Source organism: Canis lupus, chromosome 35, assembly GCF_011100685.1.
Source record: "Canis lupus familiaris isolate Mischka breed German Shepherd chromosome 35, alternate assembly UU_Cfam_GSD_1.0, whole genome shotgun sequence".
Classification (NCBI taxonomy): domain Eukaryota; kingdom Metazoa; phylum Chordata; class Mammalia; order Carnivora; family Canidae; genus Canis; species Canis lupus.
Window position 1 is genome coordinate 21813126 of NC_049256.1, and position 23822 is coordinate 21836947.

The following is a 23822-nucleotide window of genomic DNA, read 5'->3' on the forward strand; positions in this document are numbered from 1 at the left end:
AAGTGGTTATTTCCTTCACTACCTGTTAAAAATAGCAGTGTCTTGAGCATAGGGAATGAATGGGATGTGTCAAAAAGACCACTCATCCTATGAGATAAAGAATTTAAAAACACAAAACACAAAACCTGGATAGGATTTTTAGGATTTTACCTGTCCACATGTGGCCACGAGTGGATTAATACTGAGGAGTTAACTATCCCAGAGTCTTGTAACTTAAAATAGCTAAAGACAGTCATCTTATTACACTATGACTAATGAAGTGTCCATGGATTGTTGGCTATGTGCAAGGCATTCTCTCCAGGATTGACTTAAGCTAGTATTATCTCCATTTCTCAGATAAGAAAACTGCAGTTTAGGAGATGTGCTTGGCCTACGGTCACACAGGGTGATGGTGCCACCATCCAGTTGTGTCTATATTTGACCGTGATCCTCAGTTCTCTCTCCTGTGCTTGTTTCTGTCAATACCAGAAATCCTGCCTGATGTATTACTTATAGGCTCAAGATCCAGCACCCTGTTTCTGTAGTTAGCTGGCTGTGTAGAGCATGTATGCTGTAACTCACTACCAGATCTTTTCTGGTGTTATGACTTAATTAAATGTTGAATAATAACGAAGGCACACTTCTGTAAGAAGTGTGAAAACACTGTTTACACCTGACAAAATCAACTCACTGTTATGTCTATCAAGGTATAAGAATGCAAATTGTGAAGTATTAGACAAAGGCCTTTTCTATCTTCCCATTCTTAAAATTAGGGACGAATAATACTGATAGAATCAGATGATTTTTTTTCAATTGTAGCTTTCCTTCCTAAAATACTCATGTACCTGATTCCATTTTTAATTCATTCTTTTTTTTTCTAGATACTAATGCTGTATGAAAAAAGTACTATAATCTATAGAAAATGACATTATTTTAAAATAGACTTTTTTTTTTTTTTTTTAGATTGATGTCAGTTTCTACCTTGACTTGATTCCTAAAGTATCTCCTTCAGATGTTGGGAGATCATTGAATGTTTGGTTCATTGAAATTGTAATTCCAATTACAAAATTCTTCTAGACTGTTGAATCAGGGCTCAAATAATGATTTTCTTTTTCCTACTGATAGACTATCTTAAAACCATACAGTCTGGGACGCCTGGGTGGCTAAGTGGTTGAGCGTCTGCTCTTAGCTCAGGGCATAATCCTGGAGTCCTGGGATTGAGTCCCGTATTGGGCTTCCTGCAGGGAGCCTGCTTCTCCCTCTGTCTGTGTCTCTGCCTCTCTCTGTCTTTCAGATAAGGACTTCAGTTTTCTTATCTGAGAAATGGAGATAATACTAACTTAAGTCAATCCTGGAGAGAATGCCCTGCACATGGCCAACAATCAATGGATACTCCATTAGTCATAGTGTAAATAAACAAATAAATCTTAAAAACAAACAAACAAACCATAGAGTCTAATATTTTAGTTACTATCCAATAAAATAAAATCTGTTAGCATTAAATAAAACTAAAAATTCAGTTCCTCAGTTGTAATAGCCATATTTCAAATGCTTAGTATTCAGATAATTCTTAGGGAGTACCAGGCTGGAAAGTATAGATGTAGACCATTGCTAGAATCATGGAAAGTTCTATTGGACATTGATGATCTAGGATCATTTTAATGATTTTTAAAGACTGTTTTTATGATATTAAAAATCAAGACTGGGACACCTGGGGTGGCTCAGTGGTTGTGCATTTGCATTCAGCTCAGGGTGTGATCCTGGGTCTGGGGATTGAGTACCACATTGGGCTCCCTGTGAGGAGCCTGTTTCTATCTCTGTTTATGTCTCTGCCTCTCTCTCTCTGTGTCTCTCATGAATAAATAAATAAAGTCTTTTAAAAAAATCAAGACTATTTTTTTATGGCAATTTAAGATTCTCAGTAAAATTGAGGGGACAGTACACAGATTTCCCATATACCCCCAGCCCCCACAGATGCATAGTTTCTCCCATTGTCAACATCTCCCACCAGAGTAGTACAGTTGTTACAAAAGATGAACCTACATGGGCACATCATTGTCACCCAGAATCCATATATCACAGCTTGTTCTTGGACTCCTGGTGTTGTTCCTCTCATGGGTTCCGACAAAGCTATACTGATTGGTATCCACCATATGGTGTATACAGAGTATTTTCACTGCCCTGAAACACCTCTGCATTCCACCTATTCATTCCTACCCAGTCCTAGCAACCACTAATCTTTTTACTGGTGCCATCGCCTTTTCTTTTCCAGAATATGACATACGTGATATTATATACAGTGTAGCCTTTTCAGACTGGTTTCTTTCACTTGGTAACAAGTGCTTAAGATTTCTCCATGTTTTCATAGCTTGATCACTCCTTGTTTTTCAGGTTTTTTTTTTTTAAGCATTAAATAATAATCCATTGTCTGAATGTACCATAGTTTTTTTTAATTAATTAATTTTTTAATCCATTCACCTACTGAAGGACCTCTTGGTTGCTTCCATGTTTTGGCAATTAAGGAATAAAGCTGCCATAAACATCTGTATGCAGGCTTTTATGTGGATATAAGTGTTCAGCTCCTCTGAGTAAATACCAAAGAGCATGATTGCTGAATCCTATGGAAAGGGAATCTTCACTTACCTAAGCAATGTATGGAGGGTTCGTGTTGCTCTACATCTTTGCCAGCATTTGGTGTTCTAGATTTTGGCCATTTTAATAGATGTGTAGTATCTCATTGTTTTAATTTGTATTTCTTGATATATGTAGATCATCTTTTTGTATGCTTACTTTCCATCTGCATATCTTGTTTAGTAAGAGGTCTATTATGATCTTTGGAAGGTTGTCTTCTTATTGGTGAGTATTAGGGGTTCTTCGTATATTTGGGATAACAGTCCTTTGTAAGATGTGTCTTTTGTAGATATTTTCTCCCAGTCTGTGAGTTGTTTTCTCATTATTGTGACCTTTTCTTTCACAGAGCAAAAGTTTTTAAATTTTAATCAAGCCCAGCTCATCAATTGTTTCATGGATTACATCTTTGGTGTTATCTAAAAAGTCAGTCATGCCCAAAATCATGTACATATTTTTTTACTGTGTTATCTACTAGGAGTTATATAGTTTTGCATTGTAAATTTAGATCTGTAATCCATTTTGAGTTAATTTCTATGAGTGATGTAAGGTCTGTCTAGATTTATTTTATTTTATTTTGCTTGTGAATATCCGGTTGTTCCAGCACTATTTGTTGAAAAGACTACCCTTTTGTGCCTTGTGTTGCCTTTGCTCCTTTGTTAAAGACCAGTTGTCTGTATTTATGTGGGTCTATTTCTGGGCTCTCTATTCTGTTCCATTGATCTGTTTGTCTATTCTTTTGCCAATACCACACTGTCTTGATTACTGTAGCTCTATGCTAAGTCTTGAAGTTGGGTAGTAATGAACTGCTTTTAATAATTAGTTTATTTGGATTAAAACATTATAAATTGGGTAATTGCCATAAAAGGTAGCCAGATCTTACAGCCAGAAGAGGTTATGGTATGAGGAGCGGGCTTAGGAAGTTCTGGCCAATATTTCTAATTCCACATAAGCAGCTATGTATTATGTTATTTGCTCTAGCATATGTAATAGCGCTGGCTGCTGTAACTTAACCTTGTTTCAAAATCTGTTATTCTGAATAACTATGATTTTATTAAATACATTGCACTGCTGGTTTTGATCGGTTGTATCTTTGCTGAATAAACTGGTAAGGAGCAGCTGTAGACTCAAACTACTTTGATATAAAATCCTAACACAGGGAGTCTTAAGTTACACAACTGCTTTAAGTTCATTTTGTAGTCTACAGATCGTCCTACAGAAATTCACCCTTGAGGGCTGCAGGGAGTTCAGCAGACTGTCTGGTGGCTGTCTGTCCAAGTTCCTTGAGGCAAAGAAAAGAGACAACAGATCCTTGTTCTTTGACAGCTTTATTGAATGTATTCAGTCCTAGATTTTGAATAATTTGTTTAACTAGAGATATTTTGCACAGTGAATAAAATTTCTTTGCTATGAAATTTGATCCTTTTAGTATCTTCAGAATAATTTTAACACTTACCAGATCTCTACATCTACTGCTCAGCTCTCCAAATGCTCTACAGCTTGAAGAAAACTCTACTGTGTACTTCTGATTTTTCATCTCTAGCAAACGGGAAGTATAGAAAATATGTGTTTAAAAAAAGATACAGAAGATGATTGGTTTAACGTTTCTCTTGATCTTACTCCCTCCAAGCACACAATATCTTATGAATTTTTGCTAGTTCTTCTTTCTCATTGAGTAGGTGAATGTATGAAAGATAATTGACAAAGTGCAAAATTAGCTCAATGACCATCAAAAAAAAAAAAATGACTAGATAAGCATACCTCCAAGGGTTTAAAGGAGATTAATTACGAACATGGAGAACAATTTAACTAGAACTGGTGGTCCTTTAAAATCTTTTGTGACTTCAAGTATCTTCACTTAAAATTGTTTGTTGTAAGCTTAATGTGATACTTGGTGCTTTGTTATGATGTTCTGGTTTCTTTTCTTTTTTTTTTTTTTCTTAACATCCTAACCCCATGATATTGCCAGGGTGCAGGAACATTATTTATCTTGGTGGCCCTGGATGGTCCCCTCCTTTAAGAGATCTAACTATGGAGAGGACTGACATTGGAATGGAGGGGTAGGTTGGTGCCTTCCAGTCACACCATCTTAGTTTTCTGAGTTTGGGAGCTTACAAAGAAGGGTGCCAGCTGTTTATCATCATTTGCGCACTCTATCCAGCTCCAACTTGATCAGATTAGCACTTAGCTTTTGTGGTCAGTCAGAGTATATTCTAAAGATTCTGTTTAGCAGATGGCGTCACAATATTTACTATCGTAAAAGTTTTCTCTGCTTAATTTATAACCTCACCTGTTCTGTTGTCATGCTTGAAATCGGATGTTTCGGAAGCGTCCAATTGTTCAGGTTTGTTCAGTGGTTTTATAAATCAGTTTGGTGTACTCCAAGAATTTAGTGAACATTATCCTCTGCATTCACCTTTCTCTTTGTGAATGACTTACCTAGGCTTGAATAGCAACTGAGCAAAAGCTGCCCTTCCTGTTCATTTTATTTTGCAATATGGTGAACTTTTTTTTCTTTTAGATTTTATTTATTCATGAGAGACACAAAAAGAGGCAGACACATAGGCAGAGGGAGAAGCAGACTTCCTGCGGGAGCCCGTTGTGAGACTCAATCCCAGGACGGTGGGATCATGACCCGGGCTGAAGGCAGATGCTCAGCCACTGAGCCACCCAGGTGCTCCTATGGTGGACCTTTAAGATTTGTTTGTGTTGCTTGGAGGCTTGGAACACAAATATAATGTGGGTGCTACTAGGCTGCAAAGTAGCAGTTGGCCATGATAAGCTGGCAGGCTTTTTTTTTAATGTCAGGGGTGATAGGAATGAATGAAGGGAGAGAGGAAAGCAGAATATTGGCTGTTTTTTTGTTTGTTTGTTTGTTTGTTTTTTAAGTACTGTTTAAATCCTTCATCCACTTCATTCTGTGTGAGGAAAGCCTGTGAGTACCTCTAGGGGAGAGGGGAAGAAAAAGGAGATGGTGCCAAGTTTGCTTGTGAAAATTCAAAAGTTCTGTGTTCTTATTCCCTACTTGGTATTCTGGGTTTTGGAGAAAATGTTATGTATTTGTATTTTCCATTTCTACTTAACTTGATTTTCTGATCTTTCATATTTGGCCAGCTCCTTTCTGAGAACATATTGTCCACATGTTCTGATGCTGTTTGAAGGCCCTCCGAGAGACAAGAGTTGATTGAAAGCTCTCCGTTCTACTGAAGTGGGTGGCCGGAGAGCTGCAACTGAACAGCTGCCATACACCCATTGAACTTTTGTCATTTATAAATTATTTTCCATGCCATCTGGAGCAAGAATGGTGCCATGGTCTAGAGAAACTCTTTGTGGGGTACATTCACATCCAGTGCTTACATAATTTGCTTATTACCACATTCAACTGAAGTCTTAAAATCTTTATTTGCTTGGAGGCTTAAGATGTGAATAAATGTGAGTTACTTCTTTAAATGTCATATTCAAGACACCACCTCCACCCCTACCAACATTTTCCCCTCCCTCTCTCCCTTCTAGTGACTACTTTCTGCCTGCTTTCAGCTCCAGTGGAAAATACATTAATCCTAGAGTCTCTGTGAGGTTTCCTGTTTGATGACATAATCAGAAAATCCTCCTCACATTGCCCTTGGGGTTGCTGTCTGGATGTTAGGTTGTCTTGGTAGGCGTAACTTAGCCATCAAAAAAAAAAAAAAATTCAGAGGCCATAAACTTGGAGCCTGAAATGCATTAATATCATGTTAAGAGAAATAAAGCTGCAGGCATGTCTGCAGCACTGGTGGAGAATTTCATTAATCTACGGATTCTTGCTGGCATCGAATGCATTGGCGGGTGGCTCCTGTACATATGGCATGAGCTGGTGCAATGCCACTAGCAGGAGGTATTTGAACTGTTCCAGTGTAAGCTGTTAGACTAAATCTTGTGGGAAACTACCACAAACCTCGACTACTAGACTTTGGTGGTGTTTAAGTAACCCCCCCACCCTAACTCCCACCAAGGCTGTTTACCTAGTGAGTTTTGCCTTTAGTGGTTGATCACCGGAAGCGGAAGTTGGGACAAAGAAAACTACTGGGACAAGTCAGAAATAGAAGATGGGACACATTTTAAGATGAATAAAAGCAAAACGCCATCTGGCATGTAAAGTGGTTTATAAAAGTTCTGAAGCTTAAGATCTCGCAGGGCAAAAACCTCAGTGGCTGTGAATTAGTTGGGTAGGAGAAACAGTGATATGAAGGTTGAAACAAGTTTGATGCCAAAGGGCATGTACAGTTTTACAAGTTCAAAAGTTACTGGTGTAGGCAATTAAACATATGTTCTCCTACAGGTCTTTCCTTCATTATTTGGAGAATTTCTCATGGTGTTTGTCGTGCTGGTAGGCTGCAATAACCTTCCCTTTGGTTGACTTGGATGAGTGTCTCTAACTTTTGATCTTGCAAGTCTGAGCTTGACTGGCACTTGGTCAGGACTAGAATGAGGAACAAGCTCCTTAGCAGGGCTTACATGTTCTTGATGCAAGCTGCCTCTGTGATTCCTCCTCTTGTTGTATCAGACTCTTAGATGTAGGGCAGGAACAGGAGAAATGATGCCCCCTGATGGAGTTCCGTTGGAAGGAGTGTTGAGGAAGGAGAGGGTTTTGCCCCAGCCCCAGTGAATTGAAAGCTTGGCAAGATGTTATTGTTCCTGCCTCCTTGTATTAGGGATGTTATTGGGTTTTCTATGTTCTAAGCAATAATATACTTTTCATATGTGCTACCCATGCTGTTGGGAGTCTAGAATGTATAACACTTGAATGAAAAAAATTATATTCATTTATGGATATTGTGAATATTTTTTAAGTTTATAAATCACTATTGATCTCTAAAACTTAGAACTCTGAATTTGTTTCCATGATTTTTTTTAAAGATTTATTTATTTATTTATTAGCATGAGAGAGAGTGAGAAGGTGGAGTGGTGGAGAGGGACAGGGGGTCTTCAGTAGTCTCCGTGCTGAGTGTGGAGCCTGACATGGGGCTGACCCCATGACCCTGACATCATGACCTGAGCCAAAACCAAGAAAGGAATGTTTTACCAACTGAGCCACCCAGGCGCCCCATCCATGATTGTTTTGTATAATGGTATAGACACTACATGCCTACACTATGAGCATTTACTCTCAAAATATGTTTTTTAAACCAACCTATGCCTTGCAGTAGAATAATGGTACCCCGTGGGTAGGAAAGGATCTTAAATAATCACATCTGATGGATGAATCACTTTTTCTAGTGATAATTCTCTAGAGAGGCCACTACTTTCTAGAGTCTTTGGGTGCTTCATGTGTCTGTGCTGGTCGGAAATCTAAGTGTCCCTTTTTGTTGACTTTGCACTGCACCCAGTTTGCTATGCTGAAACCGTAATTCCCAGAATCCCTCTTTTGCACAGTGGTGCAACCCCCTTATGTGGTTCTTGGTTAGGGTTGGTCATGAGAGAAGTTTGTACAAGGTTTTGGAGGTAAAATGAAGGAACATCCAGTTTTCATGCTCTGAAGGTCTGTTGGAAGCCAGACACTGCAGCTCACTTACATTGTTGTTCGTCTCTGGCCTTCAGTGCTGGTGTGGGGATGCATTTGGGTCTCCCCTGCTCCACTTCGTGCATCCTTTCCTCCATTGGCTTTTCTGGGTCCTGGACAAAGTATGCAGCTCTGAGCTGAAGGTGCCACCTTTTCCTGCAGGTCCACCTTGTCTTTTATATTGGAGTTGGTGAGAGAGATGGGTACCAGCTTTTCCTTGTTTGCTCCTACTCGTACTTCATATCCAGCACTCCTTGATTGCCTGCCTATGTGAGCTGTAGCATTTCCACATTGGAAAACCAACACAGCTGCTCTGATTGCTTAAGACTGAATTCCTTTAATTTCTTCTTTTATATCACCCATAGTGATGGGTCTCACTTCCCTCTGCTCAAACTCTAATATATTATTGAATTGTGTAATTCATTCTCTCCTGTGACACATAAAATAACATATGACGTATATTTTGAAGACATCCATTGGTCTTTTCTTCCTTTCAATAGTTGTGCTTTCTCTAGTTTAACACCCTATAATTCCTTCAAGTATTCTTCATATGATCTCATTTCCTGTTCTATACCATCATGATAACTGTTTTCTAGTTATCCTCTATCCCTTTTATAATCTACCCAGAATGTTGAATGCTATTGTCTGGGTAGTTTGTGACCAGCAGAGAGAAGGGGGGACCAAGATCATTTTTACTCTAGATAATCAGCTTGGCTGGATTAGCAAATTTACCAACTCAGACGTCTCATTGAGTTAAACGTTTAAAAATGCCCATGTGACAAAGTGTTACCCATAAGAACACACTGGGACTCTATTTTATGGCATTTCTCCGATGTTTCCTTTCACTGTTGCTTGTCAAGGCCTGTTAGGATCCTGCATCTGTGGTTGTTGCCTATCTCAGGTTTTGGTCAAAATGTGAAGTCAAAAGACTTGAGGTTAAATCCTGACTCTAGCTTTATTATTTGAAAATAGTAATTTTCTACAATGTCTCTGTTTCCTCATTTGTAAAATGGAAAACTAAGTGTTTTAACTTACTGAATAGTTGTACAAGAGTCATTGTGTCTATCAAGGTATTTTGGGGGAAAATAATGCACAATACCAATAATAGTTTTTATTTAGCTGTCTTAAAACATAAATATTCCTTCTTTGGCTTCATCTAGGTGATTTATTAAAAATGGTAAAGCCTATGTCAGTTGTGGTGTTATTTACAATAGCTAAAGTATGGAAGCAACCTACATGTCCATTGGTAGATGAAAATGTGAGGGTGCCTGGCTGGCTCAGTCAGTAGAGCATGTACTCTTGATCTCACAGTCATGAGTTCAAGCCTCACGTTGAGCCTCTTAAATAAAAACTAATGAAAGGAAATTTGGTATAGATACAGTGGAATATTACTCAACCATGAAAAGATTGAAATCTTGCTATTTGTGATGTGGAGGACCTCGAGGGTATTATGCTAAATGTATTAAGCTAGACAGAGAAAGATAAATATGATATGATTTCACTTATATGTTGATGCTAACAAAATAACAACAAAGATAGACACCTAAATATAGAGATAATAAACTGGTAGTTGCCAAGGGGAGAGGGATGGGAGGATGGGTGACATGGTGAAGGGGATGCAGAGGAACAAACTTCCAATTTTAAAAGAAGTCACAGGGAGGAAAAATACAGCATAGGGGATATAGTCTATCATACTGTATACAATACAGTGTATTATTGAGATCTCTCTCTTTCTTCTCTGTCTTTTTGACAGGGGGAACATTCATCTTCCTCATCTTCAGTCTTATGGCATCAATTTTGTTTCTCCATCAGTATTTATAAGAAGGGAAATATAAGAGCAATTAACTTCTGTTTGAGTCCACATTGCATACACATGGCCTTTTGGTGCCTCATCTCATTTTTGCCAATGTCCTACCTCCTCAGGAGCAGTGAGATGTGTTTATTATTATAAATTCAGAATAGTTAACATCCATGTAATTAGAAGACCTTTGGAAGATATTCCTAAATATTATAAATGCACTTTAAAAATCTAGAGTCACTTTCACTTCCTTTGTGAAAGCAAAATCAACAACATGAAAGCCATTGTATTAAGAATATTGTAATAACACAATTTTATTTTTGAAAAAAAAGTATTTTCCCCCCTAAGTTAAAAAAAAAAAAAGAGCTCTAGAGAAAGCCCAATCAGTGGAATTTCTACTTTGCTTTGTTAATATGGATATGCAGAAATGAGAAAATTGGTTACTCTTAACATTTTGCTCTAAACAATAATACTAGTAAAACTGGCTATTTAGCACTTTTTGCTATGTATCATACATTTTATATGGTTTGCTCATTTATTACAATTATTCTGCAATGTATGGAGGTTTGCAAAGTTTGGGAAGGAGAAAACCAGGACCCAGACAACTTTACTAAAATACTTAATAAATGCCAAGCTGGAATTCGAATTTAGATCATCTGATTGCAGAGCCACAGGGTTTTCCATTACACCACGTTGTAACTTTAAATGACAGTTTCCATTTGACTTTAAAATTTTTTACGTATTTAATATGATGACCATGCTGAGCGACCTTTCTTTTGGGCTGTGTCAGTGGGAATTGTGTGAATAAAGCTGTTACATTAATAAGTTGAGTAATGGTTGAGTTGGACTGCTTTCATACGTTTTAGTATAAAGAAATTTACCAATGAAGGAAAAGCTGCCTTTATCAATTGCTAGTCATAAGTGGAGATTGTGCTTTATTTATTACAAATCAATTAATGGTCCTTTCCTCTAACACCCCATCAATCAATGCATACAAGTTTCCATTGATAAGGATACCTCACCGAAAGAAATCAATTCTCCTTTGTCATTTTGACAGGAGTCAGCTATAAAGGAGGATTAATCCAGAATGCAACAGGGAAATACCTGCAGGCTATGGCCAAAACCTAATTTGGTAAAATCAAAATTGTCATAAGAACATTTCACGATCAATGATAACAAAAGGCTTTATTCCTTGTTCCCATAGTAGGGATTAATTTGCTTCTCCAACTTAAGAGCTGAAAACTACTTTTGTTTGTTCATTTCAGTTCTCTCACCCCATTGCCAGATGCTGTAGAAGGGCTCAAGATAGTGTCTGCTCTGTTTCCCAAGGCTTGGTTTGGAATTTAAACCATTTTAATAGGGAACTGTATAAGAAAATCTCGTGTAATGCCTGAAAAATGTACAGTTGCAGATCTGCATGAGGCCGTTTGCTGGCTCTGCTACAAGATTTCTGTAAGAATGGTCCAAAAGAATCTTTGGAAAGGAGAATTTTCATTAACACAGGCTCAGCAGAGGAATGTTTGAACTAGTATGAGCATAGTCCAGCCACCAGCTCTGTGCACACAATATTACTAATTGCAGGCTGGAATGCAGCGACCCCAGAAGGTGTGTCTATGGAGTCTTCTTTTAAAAGGTGATTGCAAACATGTGAGCAGTTAGCATGCTCTACTTTGGCCCTAATCATGCTATTTCCATAGTATTTACGGAAATCATTTTTGGAGCAATTTAAAAATTGGACATTAGAAAGCCTCTCTACTTAGCTGTGTGACAAAAAGCATCCAGGAAACATTTATGCTACTTTTAGTTCATGTTTATCTTCAAGCTGAAAAACTGTATAATGGAAGACCCTGCCTTCCAGAATGTTGCCTCGCTGTTTTGATTTATATAACTTAAATTATGTGGGTCAAATCCGTGACTGGGAACTCACATAAATAAGGTTTACTTCTGAATTGTGCTGTTTAAATAGCTTTGGGGGAACAATACTTTACTAAATAGTCTTTACTAAAGAAAGGCCATAAGCATTAGGTGTTTTCATTTTTAGAAATTTTGCAGTATTTTTTTTTAATAATGAGAAAAAATTTTTTTTTAATAATGAGAAAAAAAATTTATTCATGAGAGAGAGAGAAAAAGAGACAGAGAGAGGCAGAGACAGAGGCAAAGGCAGAGGCAGAAGCAGAGGGAGAAGCAAGCTTTATTCAGGGAGTCTGATGTGGGACTCGATCTTGGAACTCCAGGATCACCCCCTGAGCCAAAGGCAGGTGCTCAACCACCGAGCCACCCAGGCATCCCAATTTTGCAGTATTTTAAAGTTAACATCCTTTTTTGGAAATCAAGTGGTTTTATAGCTTTGTTTCCCTTCTATTTGGAAATCTTTGAAGAAAAGGTTTACAGTTTTATTTTATATAACTTTGATATATGAATGTTGATATTGGACAATCATTTTCCGGATATTTCTTAAGAAAAAAAAATCTCAAGTCCTAGTCCAGTTCACTTTGACCCAGGGTAAGTTTTAAGGAATGTTGTTACTGATCTATTGATAACACCTAGAATGTGTCTCTTAGAAGCAGAGTGATTAGTATTTGGTTTAGAAGTTGTATGAAGAATCAGTTTAGAAATTGTATAAAAAGTTTTAAAATTTTGTATAATTCTAAGATAGGATTATACTACTTTCAGTCTGTTAATGATTTGGGTAAAAAAAAAATATTTTGGCAACTAAAAATAAATACTTTGTCCATTTTCCCCAAGTAGAAACCGAATTCTCACCTCATTAAATAAATTTTGTTGTTGGCTTGCTTCTGTTTACTTATGCAATCCTATAAGTGACTGATATTTTTAATTCATGTGGCCATAGTGAATGCAGCTCTGTCAAAATATGCTACTATTAACATTCTAAATGTGAAGTTGATGTGCTGAGCCATCAAACAGGCTTCTCTACTGTAACAGGGATTGAAATTATACCAAGTATGTTCTCTGACAACAGCAAAATTAAGGCAGATGTTAGTAACAGAAAGGCATCTAGAAAATTCCCCCACATTTGGAAATTGAACAGTTCACTTCTAAAAAACCCACAGGTCAAAGGGTGTATTTGGAAGTGTCAATAATGCATGCCTCGGGTATCAAAGACTGAGGGATGCAGCTATAGCACTACTCAGAGGCTAATTTATTGCTTTAAATGGTTCTGTTAAAAAAAAAAAAGTATAGATTTAGAAACATCAAATAAAGTTGGTAAAATTATCAAAAGTTGGAAAGCAAAAGCCATTGGAGGGGCTACCCCTGCCGGACAAAGGCTGTGACCTGGGAGGGACTCATACAAGGGCTTCCAGTGTCCTGTTTCTTGAACTGATGTGGCATTGGAATAGGGGTGTCAGTTATGGGGTTGTGTGTCCCCCCCCACCCCACCCCCTCCCCCCCTGCCAAATTCATCTGTCAATGTCTCGACCTCCAGTTCCTCAAAATGTAAGCTTGATTGGAGATGAGAGTCTTTATTTATTTTAAGTTTTAATTTATTTATTCGTGGGAGACACAGAGAGGCAGAGAGACAGGTAGAGGAGAAGCAGGCTCCCTGCAGGGAGCCCTATGTGGGACCCGATCCCAGGACCCTGGGATCACACCCTGAGCTGAAGGCAGATGCTCAACCACTGAGCCACCCAGGTGCCCAACCACATGTCAATTATAGATGACTTCTGTGCCAGGGCACACTAATGACCTTTTGGGGACAATAGTTTTAAATGTTTCAGCTTAGAAGAACAGTGTGTGTGGATACTGAAACAGCGACAGCACTATCCCTTGTAGTAATCCCACATACCTCAGTGTTGTGAGACCAAAGGTGGAAACAGAGGTAGGGCCCCTGTGTGGCACGTGACTGGCACGATCTGAGTTTGCACTAATGCCTGGCCCTGTGATCAATGATGATCATCTCGTTGCAGTTTGGTTTTCTTGAAAGACACTGGCTTCACAACGAATCTCATGTGGTAGATCTCTGGGAAAAAGGGAGGTGAGTTAAACTGATTGAGAATGTAGTTGTTTCTGCTGAGGTGAAGACGTGCTGGGCGGAGACTGTGCAAGTCCTCCTGGGGACGGATGTACTGCTCTTCCTCCGGCCTGGCCTGAACGCGTCCTGCCTTTGGGATTGCACAGCTACAGCAGATGATAGACACATTTCTTGTTTTAGGGCTACTACTTCCTTTGGGACCCATGTGTACTTTTCTAGAGAAAGGAAAAGGGGAGGGGGAGGAAGGAGCTGGTGCTTTTGAACTACTTAGACCTAAGCTCGTAGACCTGAGGTGGGGCACAGGCTGCGCTGTGTGTGTGCCTCTATGTGGGTTCTCATCATCAGGCACACACAGGTTGGCATTTGCTGTGGGAATGATATTAAGGATCAAAAGGCTATTGGTTGAGGGATGAAAAGAAGTGTGTGGAATGTGTGTGCACTAGGGAACGATGGGAATTCAATCAGTTTTTCCTAAAAACTGTCCCCCAAAAGAAATCCTTCCAGCTCCCCTCCTTCCTGTGCTTCCTCCTGCCCACTCTCTCTCTTTTTTTTTTTTAAGACTTTTTATTTATTTGAGAGAGAGAGAGAGAATAAGAGAAAGAGAGAGATCACATGCAGGGGATAGGGGAGAGAGAGAGGCAGACTCTCTGCTGATCATGGAGTCTGATAACAAGGCTCATCCCAGGACCCCCAGGATCATGACCTGAGCTGAAGGCAGACACTCAACTGACTGAGCGACCCAGCCCTCCCCTGCTTTCTTTCCCCCTCCTCCCCTCCTTCTCTCTCTGCCCATCATGCTGGGATTCTAGAATTTAAAATATACTCTTTGGATTAAAGACGTAGTAGTCTCTTCCAAGAATTTATTTTTATATGATGAATATTCTTGGAAAGTAAGACTTGGCTCCTTGGGAGGGATCCACTCATCCTATTGTTTTGCCATATGGTAGCTGAACTGGGGGTCAGGAAGAAGGAGAGTATCTGGGGAACCTCGTCCGTTAAGTGGGCTGTGTAGACTTCTGTCCAGCGCACATACTCTGGGGGACTTCCTTCTCTTCCAGGGCACTACAACTTTGTGTTTTCATTTTGGTAACAATAATAAACTGGCATAAATAGGTGCTGAATCACTTGGATGGTAATGTTGTAACAAGATCGTCCCAGGGAACTTACACACCTGTGTTTACATTTGTGCCTGCTCTTCAGTCATTGTCGTTGTTTGGGCTAACCATTGATTTATAAATGATGAGTTTCCACCAAGTTTAGGCTAGGTGACATCCGTTTCCGATATAGGTTAATTGGAAAAGTGGCGGGAGAATTGAACCACTCTGCTAGCCAGAGTAGAGCAAGCCCTCTCGGCTTGGGAGCATCTTGGCTGTTGCCTCCCTGCTACTGTAGTTGGGCTGTGAGCTCAGGCCTCCTCTATCTAATTCAATTAATACTATTACACTGTGTTGGTTTCATAGCTTTTCTGGAATTTGTCTTATAAATTTATTTTGGCTTTAGAGTCGTGTACAAGCTTAAGGGCTTTATTCCTGGTGACGTTTGGATACATATTTTGAAAATTTAATAAAATAACTTGTGTCAAAACTTGGAGTATGAGTGAACTTTTGTGTATTACTCAGTGTTTAAGGAATGCTGGTCAGATGTAGAGCAGAGAAGGCTGGGCCGAGTAAGCCTCTGTAGTGAGGGATCCTTGGGGATGGGGAAAGGACAGGGTTACGCTAGATTGGATAGTTGGGGGATGAAGAGGATTTGGTAAGTCATTTTGCAGGTGTCCTGGAGGAATACAGGGGACACACACAATTTGACCTACAGCTGGCACTCTGGGTGAGTTTTAAGTAAGGAAGTGCTATCTCAGACCAATCTGACCTCTTCTGGAGTATTTAGAAACAAATGCATTTCTAAAGCGATTCATTATGAAAATTGAGGTCAGTGACCTCTGTAAAGAAAGGTGAAGTGGTGTCAGACCCATTCCATTTAGCTACCAGCAGGTCCACAGGCCATATATGGGGTCGTCTGCTTGCATAGTGAGCAAATGGAGCCAGTAGCCTTTAGACAGAAAGGCAGAGGGGCTAGAGAGAGCTGACTCCTGTTCCTCACCTCTTTGGTGGATCCTCATTGCTAAGGCTGAATTCCTGTGTTTATACTGCTAGATAAAACAATTTCTGTGTCCTTTTTAGTTCTTCATTAACTAATCCCACTTTTAGGTAGATTCAAAGATGAAATCAGCTTTATATCAAATTCTGGATAGGGATTCATGTCCTCAGGGTCCCCTATGGTTAATATATATTTTAGGGAGGAACTTCAGCTAGATGATCTTATGCTCACTTTTAAGAGAACTATAACCCTAATTCTAAATAAAAATACCAAGATCTTTTAAAAACAAACATTGCTTGGAAAGCTAACATGTTGTTTATTATCTCTAAGCAGTATTACTACATAGAAATAACCAGGACAGCAGATAGTATGGGATTTCTGGGCCTTTTTGCATGTTTATATACAAGGCACACAGGCATCTTGCAAAACTCAGGTAGTTTTATAATACTAAGAATGTGCTAATCAGACCAAAATAAAATTTCAGAATTTCGTTTTCTTAAATAATAGTTACCACTAGATTTCATTATAGAAGATATAAAATTGCTTTAGGTTCCATATATGAATAAACACATCTCATTGCATATGTCATTATAAATATAATGAGAACTTATGCTTCATATGTTATATGTATAATGAGAAAATTTTCAATGTATGCTATAATTCAAAATTATTTTCAGTTTGCATGTTAATCATTTAAATCCGTTTTGTTCCTTAGCCCTGTGGTGTGGAGAATATAGTAAGTGGAAATCAAGTCTTACCATCTTCTATGAAGGGGAGAGCATATCCTTACAGAATCAGCATTGGCTTGAACAAGCTGATTTGAAGCTGGATCTTAGCTGCTTACATTGTCATTTCACTTTGTATCAGCATTCAATACCAACAAGCGATTCTTCTCAAAGGAAAAGGGGAGAAATGAGACTTCTAGAAAGTGAATCACAATACTGAAAGCTTATATACAAAGGAAGTATGAGATTTAAAGATAAGAAAGAATATGATCTTGAGGTATAGTGAGTGATAGGAAAGGATTAAGACATAGAGGTGTGTGTGGGGGCACTTGGCTTCCTTAGTTGGTAGAGCATGAGATTCTTGATCTTGGGATTGTGAGTTCAAGCTTCATGCTGGGCCTAGAGTGAGTTAAAAAATATCGATGGCCCCTGGCTGGCTCAATCAGTAGAGGATTTGACTCTTGATCTCAGGGTTATAAATTTAATCCTCACATTGGGTATAGAGATTATTTAAAATTTTTTAAAAGAAAATACAGGAAATAGAGATGAGGAAAGATAGAATAAATAATGAATAACCAGAAATGTTATCAAGTAGGTTTGAATTTGAGCTCTTTCCTCAAATGATACCTTTTAAGACTTTGTTAAAATAATTTACATTTATTCATAATGGAAGAACTTGTGGATGTATTAAGTTTTTTAGGGTAATAAGATGAAAATGTGTACGTTTTTCACATAAAGCATCCGTTAATGTGTTAAATGAAAGAACCAAAACAAATTTTTTGGTAAGTTTTCCTTTCATCAAGGAAAGAGAAAAATGTTAGTATCGTTCATGTTCAAAGTTTTCTACATGATATTAAACCCATGTGAAGATACAAACATGGTAGATGTGTATCAATTAATGATAGTGCTGTGCAAACATACAGCTTTCACACAAAGGCCAAAGCAAAATTGTAATTTAAATTGCCTAATGGATTTCCCAGTGATGATGTTTGCCTAATGTTCTAATTTTACCTTCCCTGCAAGTATATGTAGGACTTAGGGATTGCTAATATTGATTACTAATAAATATCCATAGCAAGTCCTTTCTGTTGCATCTGCAATAAGTAATCCACACAACATGTCTAACATTAAGGGCAGCATGATGGAGGTTTATATATGCCCTAACTTAGTAATTGCAGTACTAGCCTTTAAGTTAAAATTTTTACTTAGATCATAGGGATGTAATAGTGTTAATATATATTGCATAGTGTGCACTACTCAATGTCGTAAGGGTGTCCTGGCATCACCGAATTGAAACTTAATAACAACATAATGGGGTAGATCATTACTTTATCCCCATTTGTTAGTTGAGGAAACTCAGTGAAAAGCAGAAGAAATTTGCCCCCAGTAAGATTATAGTAAGAAATGGACTCAAGATTTGCACCTGGATCACTTGCTCCAGGGTTTTAATCAGTCCTCCTATGACTTCCTATGGAAGTTTGTATGCTCCTTAATGTAAGCCGCAGAACTGTGATTCTAATTTTGGAATTACATAATGAACTGCTTTTGCAATGATTCAGCTGGTCTATATATAATGGTATATTGATCTTTTTACCTGGTTAAGAAAATGTAACATTTGACTATTAGGCCAGTCATTTTCCTGAGTGGTTTTTCAGATGTCAGACTGGTAAATGCATATTATATTCCCTCCAGGTGTATTATCCAGTTACCTCGAAGTCCAGCATTCTTTGTGAATCCTCTGCACCTCAGATTTCACTGAGTTTCCTTGTTTGATTTGCTAAAATTGGATACTGCTACAAATGAACTTATTTTTTCCATAGAGATGGGAATAACTTATTGTTGCTATATGTTTAGCTAGGCTCTTATCACCTGAGGTCCCCTGAAAGGGAGAGGGCCACACGGATATCTTGGATAGGGAATCAAATAAGTCTTGTGTTTATACAACATAAATATATCTGGAGTTACAGATTTTGATATGCAGACTAAGGAGTAAGGAATGGACTTAAGGATCCCAGATGGCATGGAAATCCTAATGCTACTCACTGTTTTCAAAGTCTGAGTGTGGTCTGTGTATATTAAGTCATTCTTAAGGAATCCCTTTGAGATGTTGATTTGTAGACCTAAGTTGATAATATCTAAACCAAGCCAAAAGATTTTCTGGAGGATAAAAATATGCACAATTAAGTGTTTTGAGTCATTCGGGTGTCATTCTGTTAATTAATGCTCGAAACCTGTGTAGTATTGCAATATTACTTGAATGGCTGCTGGCATGGGTTTTCTAATCCATCAACATTTATGTATAGGGTATCCACTCTGTTGAAGCAAAATACTATATATTAGGCAATGAAGGAAAAACTAAGAGCTTTTAGAGCCTATTCTCAGCCAATCCTTGGGTGGTTGGGTGACCAGATATCTGTATAGCAAATATGTACATGAGTATCTGTATTATGAAATATAGGTATTAGGTAGTCCTGAGCAAGTGCTATTTTATTTGAATAACCTATTCAAGGAAAGGAACATTAGTTGGAAGAGACACAGGAGGGATTTGGGTGGGGTTTAAGTTGAATAAAATGATTGAAGGCAGAAATTTTACCGCTGAGAATGGTCTGAACGAAACAGTAGGGCAATTAACTGTTGGGGACATGGGGAAGAGATTAATTTGACTGGATGAGAGCCTTCTGTAAGGGAATCTGAGATGTTAGATATGCCTTGCTCATCAGAGCTGTGAATGTGTGTTGTTATGATTAAGGATAACTTGGGGGATGAATTCTTAAATTTAATGCTGAGGTCAGGAACCTAGAGCAACTTTTCAAAAGCTCAGTTCTTAATCCCCCATGAAGTATTTGTTGAAATGCATTCTATCATATAAGTGTAGACAACACTTTGCAAAGTTTATGTGGACTTCTCAGAGTCTTGAGTTTACTCATGTATACAGTGCATCCCCAGGAGGGAAAGACCATAGCATACTATGTGTCTCACACTTTAAGCACAGAATCTTTTCCTAGAGAACTCATGAGCAGCTATCCTGTGTGCTAGTTTCTGTTTTATGTGGTTTGGAAAAGATAGTCTTAGATTGTTCTATGTTGGGGTGAGGCATTAAGAAACACTTCTGAAGTGGGGAATAATAAGAAACTATGACCTGTTAAGCCAACCTGCTATTTTTAATTTTTGTAGGCATAGATCTAAGCAGCTAAGATTTTTATTTTATTTAGTTTTTTTTTTTTTAATTATTTATTTGGAGAGAAGGCATGAGAGCAGTGGGAGGGACAAGAGAAGGAGAGAGAGAATCTCAAGCAGACTCCTTGCTGAATATGGAGCCTGACACAGGGCTCTATCTCAGGACCGTTACATTAGGACCTGAACTGAAATCAAGAGCCAGATGTTTAACTGACTGAGCTACCCAAGTGTCCTTAAGATTTTTAAAGTACGTAGAAGTCCCAAGATTTCATGGAATCCCAGAGTCATTTATAGGAGCTGATTTCAAGGTATATTTTAAATGTAGTTTCTTTTTAAAGTACTGATTTTCTGGCTTCTGTTGTTCTCGTTGACAATGAGTTTAAAAGACTCCTTGTTGTTTGTATTTTTTCAACTACATTGGCATTACAGTGGATATTAAGAGCTGTTAGATCGTGTATGGTCAGAAAGAGAGAAACATGGCCACCCACATTTCCCGTTTTATCCCCCATACCAACCATAGTGTTCAAGGAAGGGCTCACTAGGACCTATGAATAAAGACATGATGGGGCTGTGGTGGTTTCCAGTCTCTCCTGTAACTCTTTTTTTTTTTTTTTTTTTAAGATTTTGTTTATTTATTCATGAGACAGAGAGAGAGAGAGGCAGAGACACAGGCAGAGGGAGAAGCAGGCTCCATGCAGGGAGGCCGACATGGGGCTCCATCTTGGGTCTCCAGGATCATGCCCTGGGCTGAAGATGGTGCTAAACGGCTGAGCCACCTGGGGTGTCCCTCTCCTGTAACTCTTGATAAAGCTTTTAATGCTATTTCTAGCACTTCACTTCTAAAACTCCATTTGGATTCGTCCTGGTAGGACCACGTGATCTAATACTTGTGTGCTATGTTATCAATTCTGGATTATCACAGGATCATGCAAGATTGGATCCCAAAATCATTTCTTCCTCTGCCCATATTTGAAATAGAACACATGGAAAATCGCATTTCATCAATAAAATCCTTAGTTGCTTTTTTCTCTGCCTTTCAATAACTATGGAGGAATTTTTTCCTTTTGGTTTTGAAGTAAACTATTTCATTGAAAATAAAGGTCTTAGATAAAAGTAGCCAATTGAGAACATTTGATCCAGAGAAATGTGAGGCAAATTAAAATTGCAATTAATTGGATTGTTACTTGTGAAGGCCTTCAGTTAAAATCTATTCTTTACACATCTTTGTGTTTCTAATTTCAAAAAATGGTTTTCCTTTTATTTTTGGTGTCTTACTGCAGATGGAGGAGGAAATGAGATAGGAGAGCAGGGTAATGTTTTTGTTTGTAATATGACAACTTTCATTAAAAATTGATATTTCAACCTGTATGATCATGATCATGTACTCGATCTTGTGTAATTCTTTTAAACTGAGATTTAGATTTCAATTAGGGATGATAGAAGGAAGATTTAAGGAAGATTTATGAAGTGCAGAATAAATCCTGAAGTTATCTTAAAAGTAACATAGTATTTACTTCAAGCTCTACTTTAAAAAGTAGATAAGTGTGTCTTTTAGGAGAAATTGCTTTTTTTGGGAGTGGATGCTTACAACTTGTCTTTAAATATATCTCATTTCATTGTCTTTTGTCACCCTAAATGGTCAAAATTTTCTGCATCCATGTGGAATCCTTTTTATTTAAACTGTCTTCAGAAAGTGTATGTGTGTGGCTATTTTGGTTTGTTTGTATCTGGTACTCTTGGAGATTTTTGAAATAATCAAAAAACACTTAGGTCATAGACAATGTTTACTGTCTTTAAACAATAGTTTACTTTTTTTTTTTTTTTTAAATAGAAGGTATGGTGTTGGAGCATGTATTTGAGAAACAGGATAGACAGCATGCAGATTGAGTGTAGGACACTGGAATCCTACTGCTTAGATTCAAATCCTGGCAGTCTACATGCTAGGGATGTAATTTTGGGTCAACCGCCTCACTTTCTCTGTGCCTTAGTTTCTCCTTATGTAAAATGGGGTTGGTGGTAACAGTAGCTACTGCATAGAGTTTTGTGAGAATATTTGAGGGCTTAGAATAGTATTAGGTACATAATAAATATTAAATAAATTGGTCATTATTACTAAATAAATTAATAACAAATACTAGACATCTTTGTTTTTCTAATTTCAAAAAATGGTTTTCCTTTTATTTTTGGTGTCTTACTGCAGACGGAGGAGGGAATGAGACAGGAGAGCAGGGTGATGTTTTTGTTTGTAATATGATGATGAGGATCTCTTTAACAGGAAGATAGGATTTGATTATTACATGTGTTTATATGTACACAGAAACCGTATCATTGCCCTTCCAATTAACGACCAACGCCAGAAACGCTCAGTCACCGCAGTTGTAGAAATGACTCCAACTTTGTGTTCCTTACCAGAAGTTGAAAACAATCCATATTCAATTTACCTTCTTAGTTTCAGAAACCTTCGTTGGCCCTTTGACCCTGGAGCTTACAATGTTTACGGTCTTAAACCAAAAATCTATATGTGCGAGATTATTATGATTGTCCATGTCATGGGGGGGGGGGCAGTTAGTAAGAATATGAGACTCTACATACCTTTTGGTGACATTGCTTTGATTTTTTTTTTTTGTCATGGCATTAGTGAGTAAAATCAAATTATTAGTTAGCCATAACTTATTTTCTTAGTGAAATTCTATCGAATGCTGTTGGCTGTCATTACTAACCATAAAATTGAGCTTGGTATTTTAGGATGACTATTGCTTGTTAGATGTTTGTCTTTGAAATATTTTGAGAAATATGTTCATGGTATAAACCCAGCCTCATCTCTGAAGTATTTCCAAGTTCTTTGGTTTGGGATTTTTCCTAATAGTTTGCCACTAAAATCAGAAGCTGTGATGTGTTTGAGAAATTCCAAAACCTTTCCATCTCATAGCCCCTGAATTCTTTCTGTAAATGGTTTCTCTAAGATTATAGCCCTTATTCAGCTTCCTGCCAGAGCAGTGACAGTGCACACATTTGCTCTTACCCCTGCCCCCCAGAAGAGATTTCATTCAAGTTATACCATCTGTACCTCCAATTTGGCGTCTCTATAGCAGAATCACTTTTCAATTTGTGTCCATTTTCTTTCTTCCCAGTGACTTATTAGCCATCTCCTTAATCTTCTTGGAGCTGAAGTGTAATCCTAAACAATTTTTATCTTTTCCCTTTCCCATTATTTTCTTCATCCACATGGTTACTGAAACCTTTTGGTTGCCATTAGTATTTTTTTTTCTCCCCAGCTGTCTTTCCTTCAACTCTTTCTTTGCTTCTTCCTTGATCAGGAACTCATGGCTTTATGCCTAGATCATGACCCCCTCCTAATTAGTCTCTATGAGACAGGTATGCGGTCTTGTCTTGGTGGTGGAACTTTCTGATTAAAGCCCATATTTTGTGTTTCATTTCTGGTCTAAAATTTCCAGTGGTTCTGTGTAAAGCCCATCATTGGCCCTTACCATCTTCTCTCTTGCAGGAAGGATTGATTTTCTGTGTGTAGTGTTCTAACTCCAATCATGTCAGCCTCATTCCTGCCTTCTTTTGTTCCAGTCCTTTGGTATCTCCTTCACCCACATTTCTGCTCCCTTGTCTTTGATCCATTCCTCCTGAGCTTCAGCTCACAACTTCCACCTTGTCTTTGCTTAAAGACTCATAACCTTCATTTTGCTTTGTCATTTCTTGCCTTATAAGGCTACTTCACTGTTACCTGTCCATTTTTATATTTACATTTTGCTTTCTATTTTTATACTTCTGTATTTTATATTTTCCATCTTACTGGCTTTTAACTTCCTAGGGGCAGGGATTATTAGGTTTATATTTCTCCTCCATATGATTGATAAAGTAGGCACCTAATAAACAAAA

The 23822-nt window shown here is 38.0% G+C and overlaps 1 protein-coding gene across 1 annotated transcript in view; it reads left to right on the forward strand.

Annotated features, from left to right (window-relative positions):
- Positions 1–23822, forward strand: part of LOC102151579 — a 338066-nt gene that overhangs the window by 261536 nt on the left and 52708 nt on the right. The gene's annotated exons all lie outside the window — the stretch shown is intronic.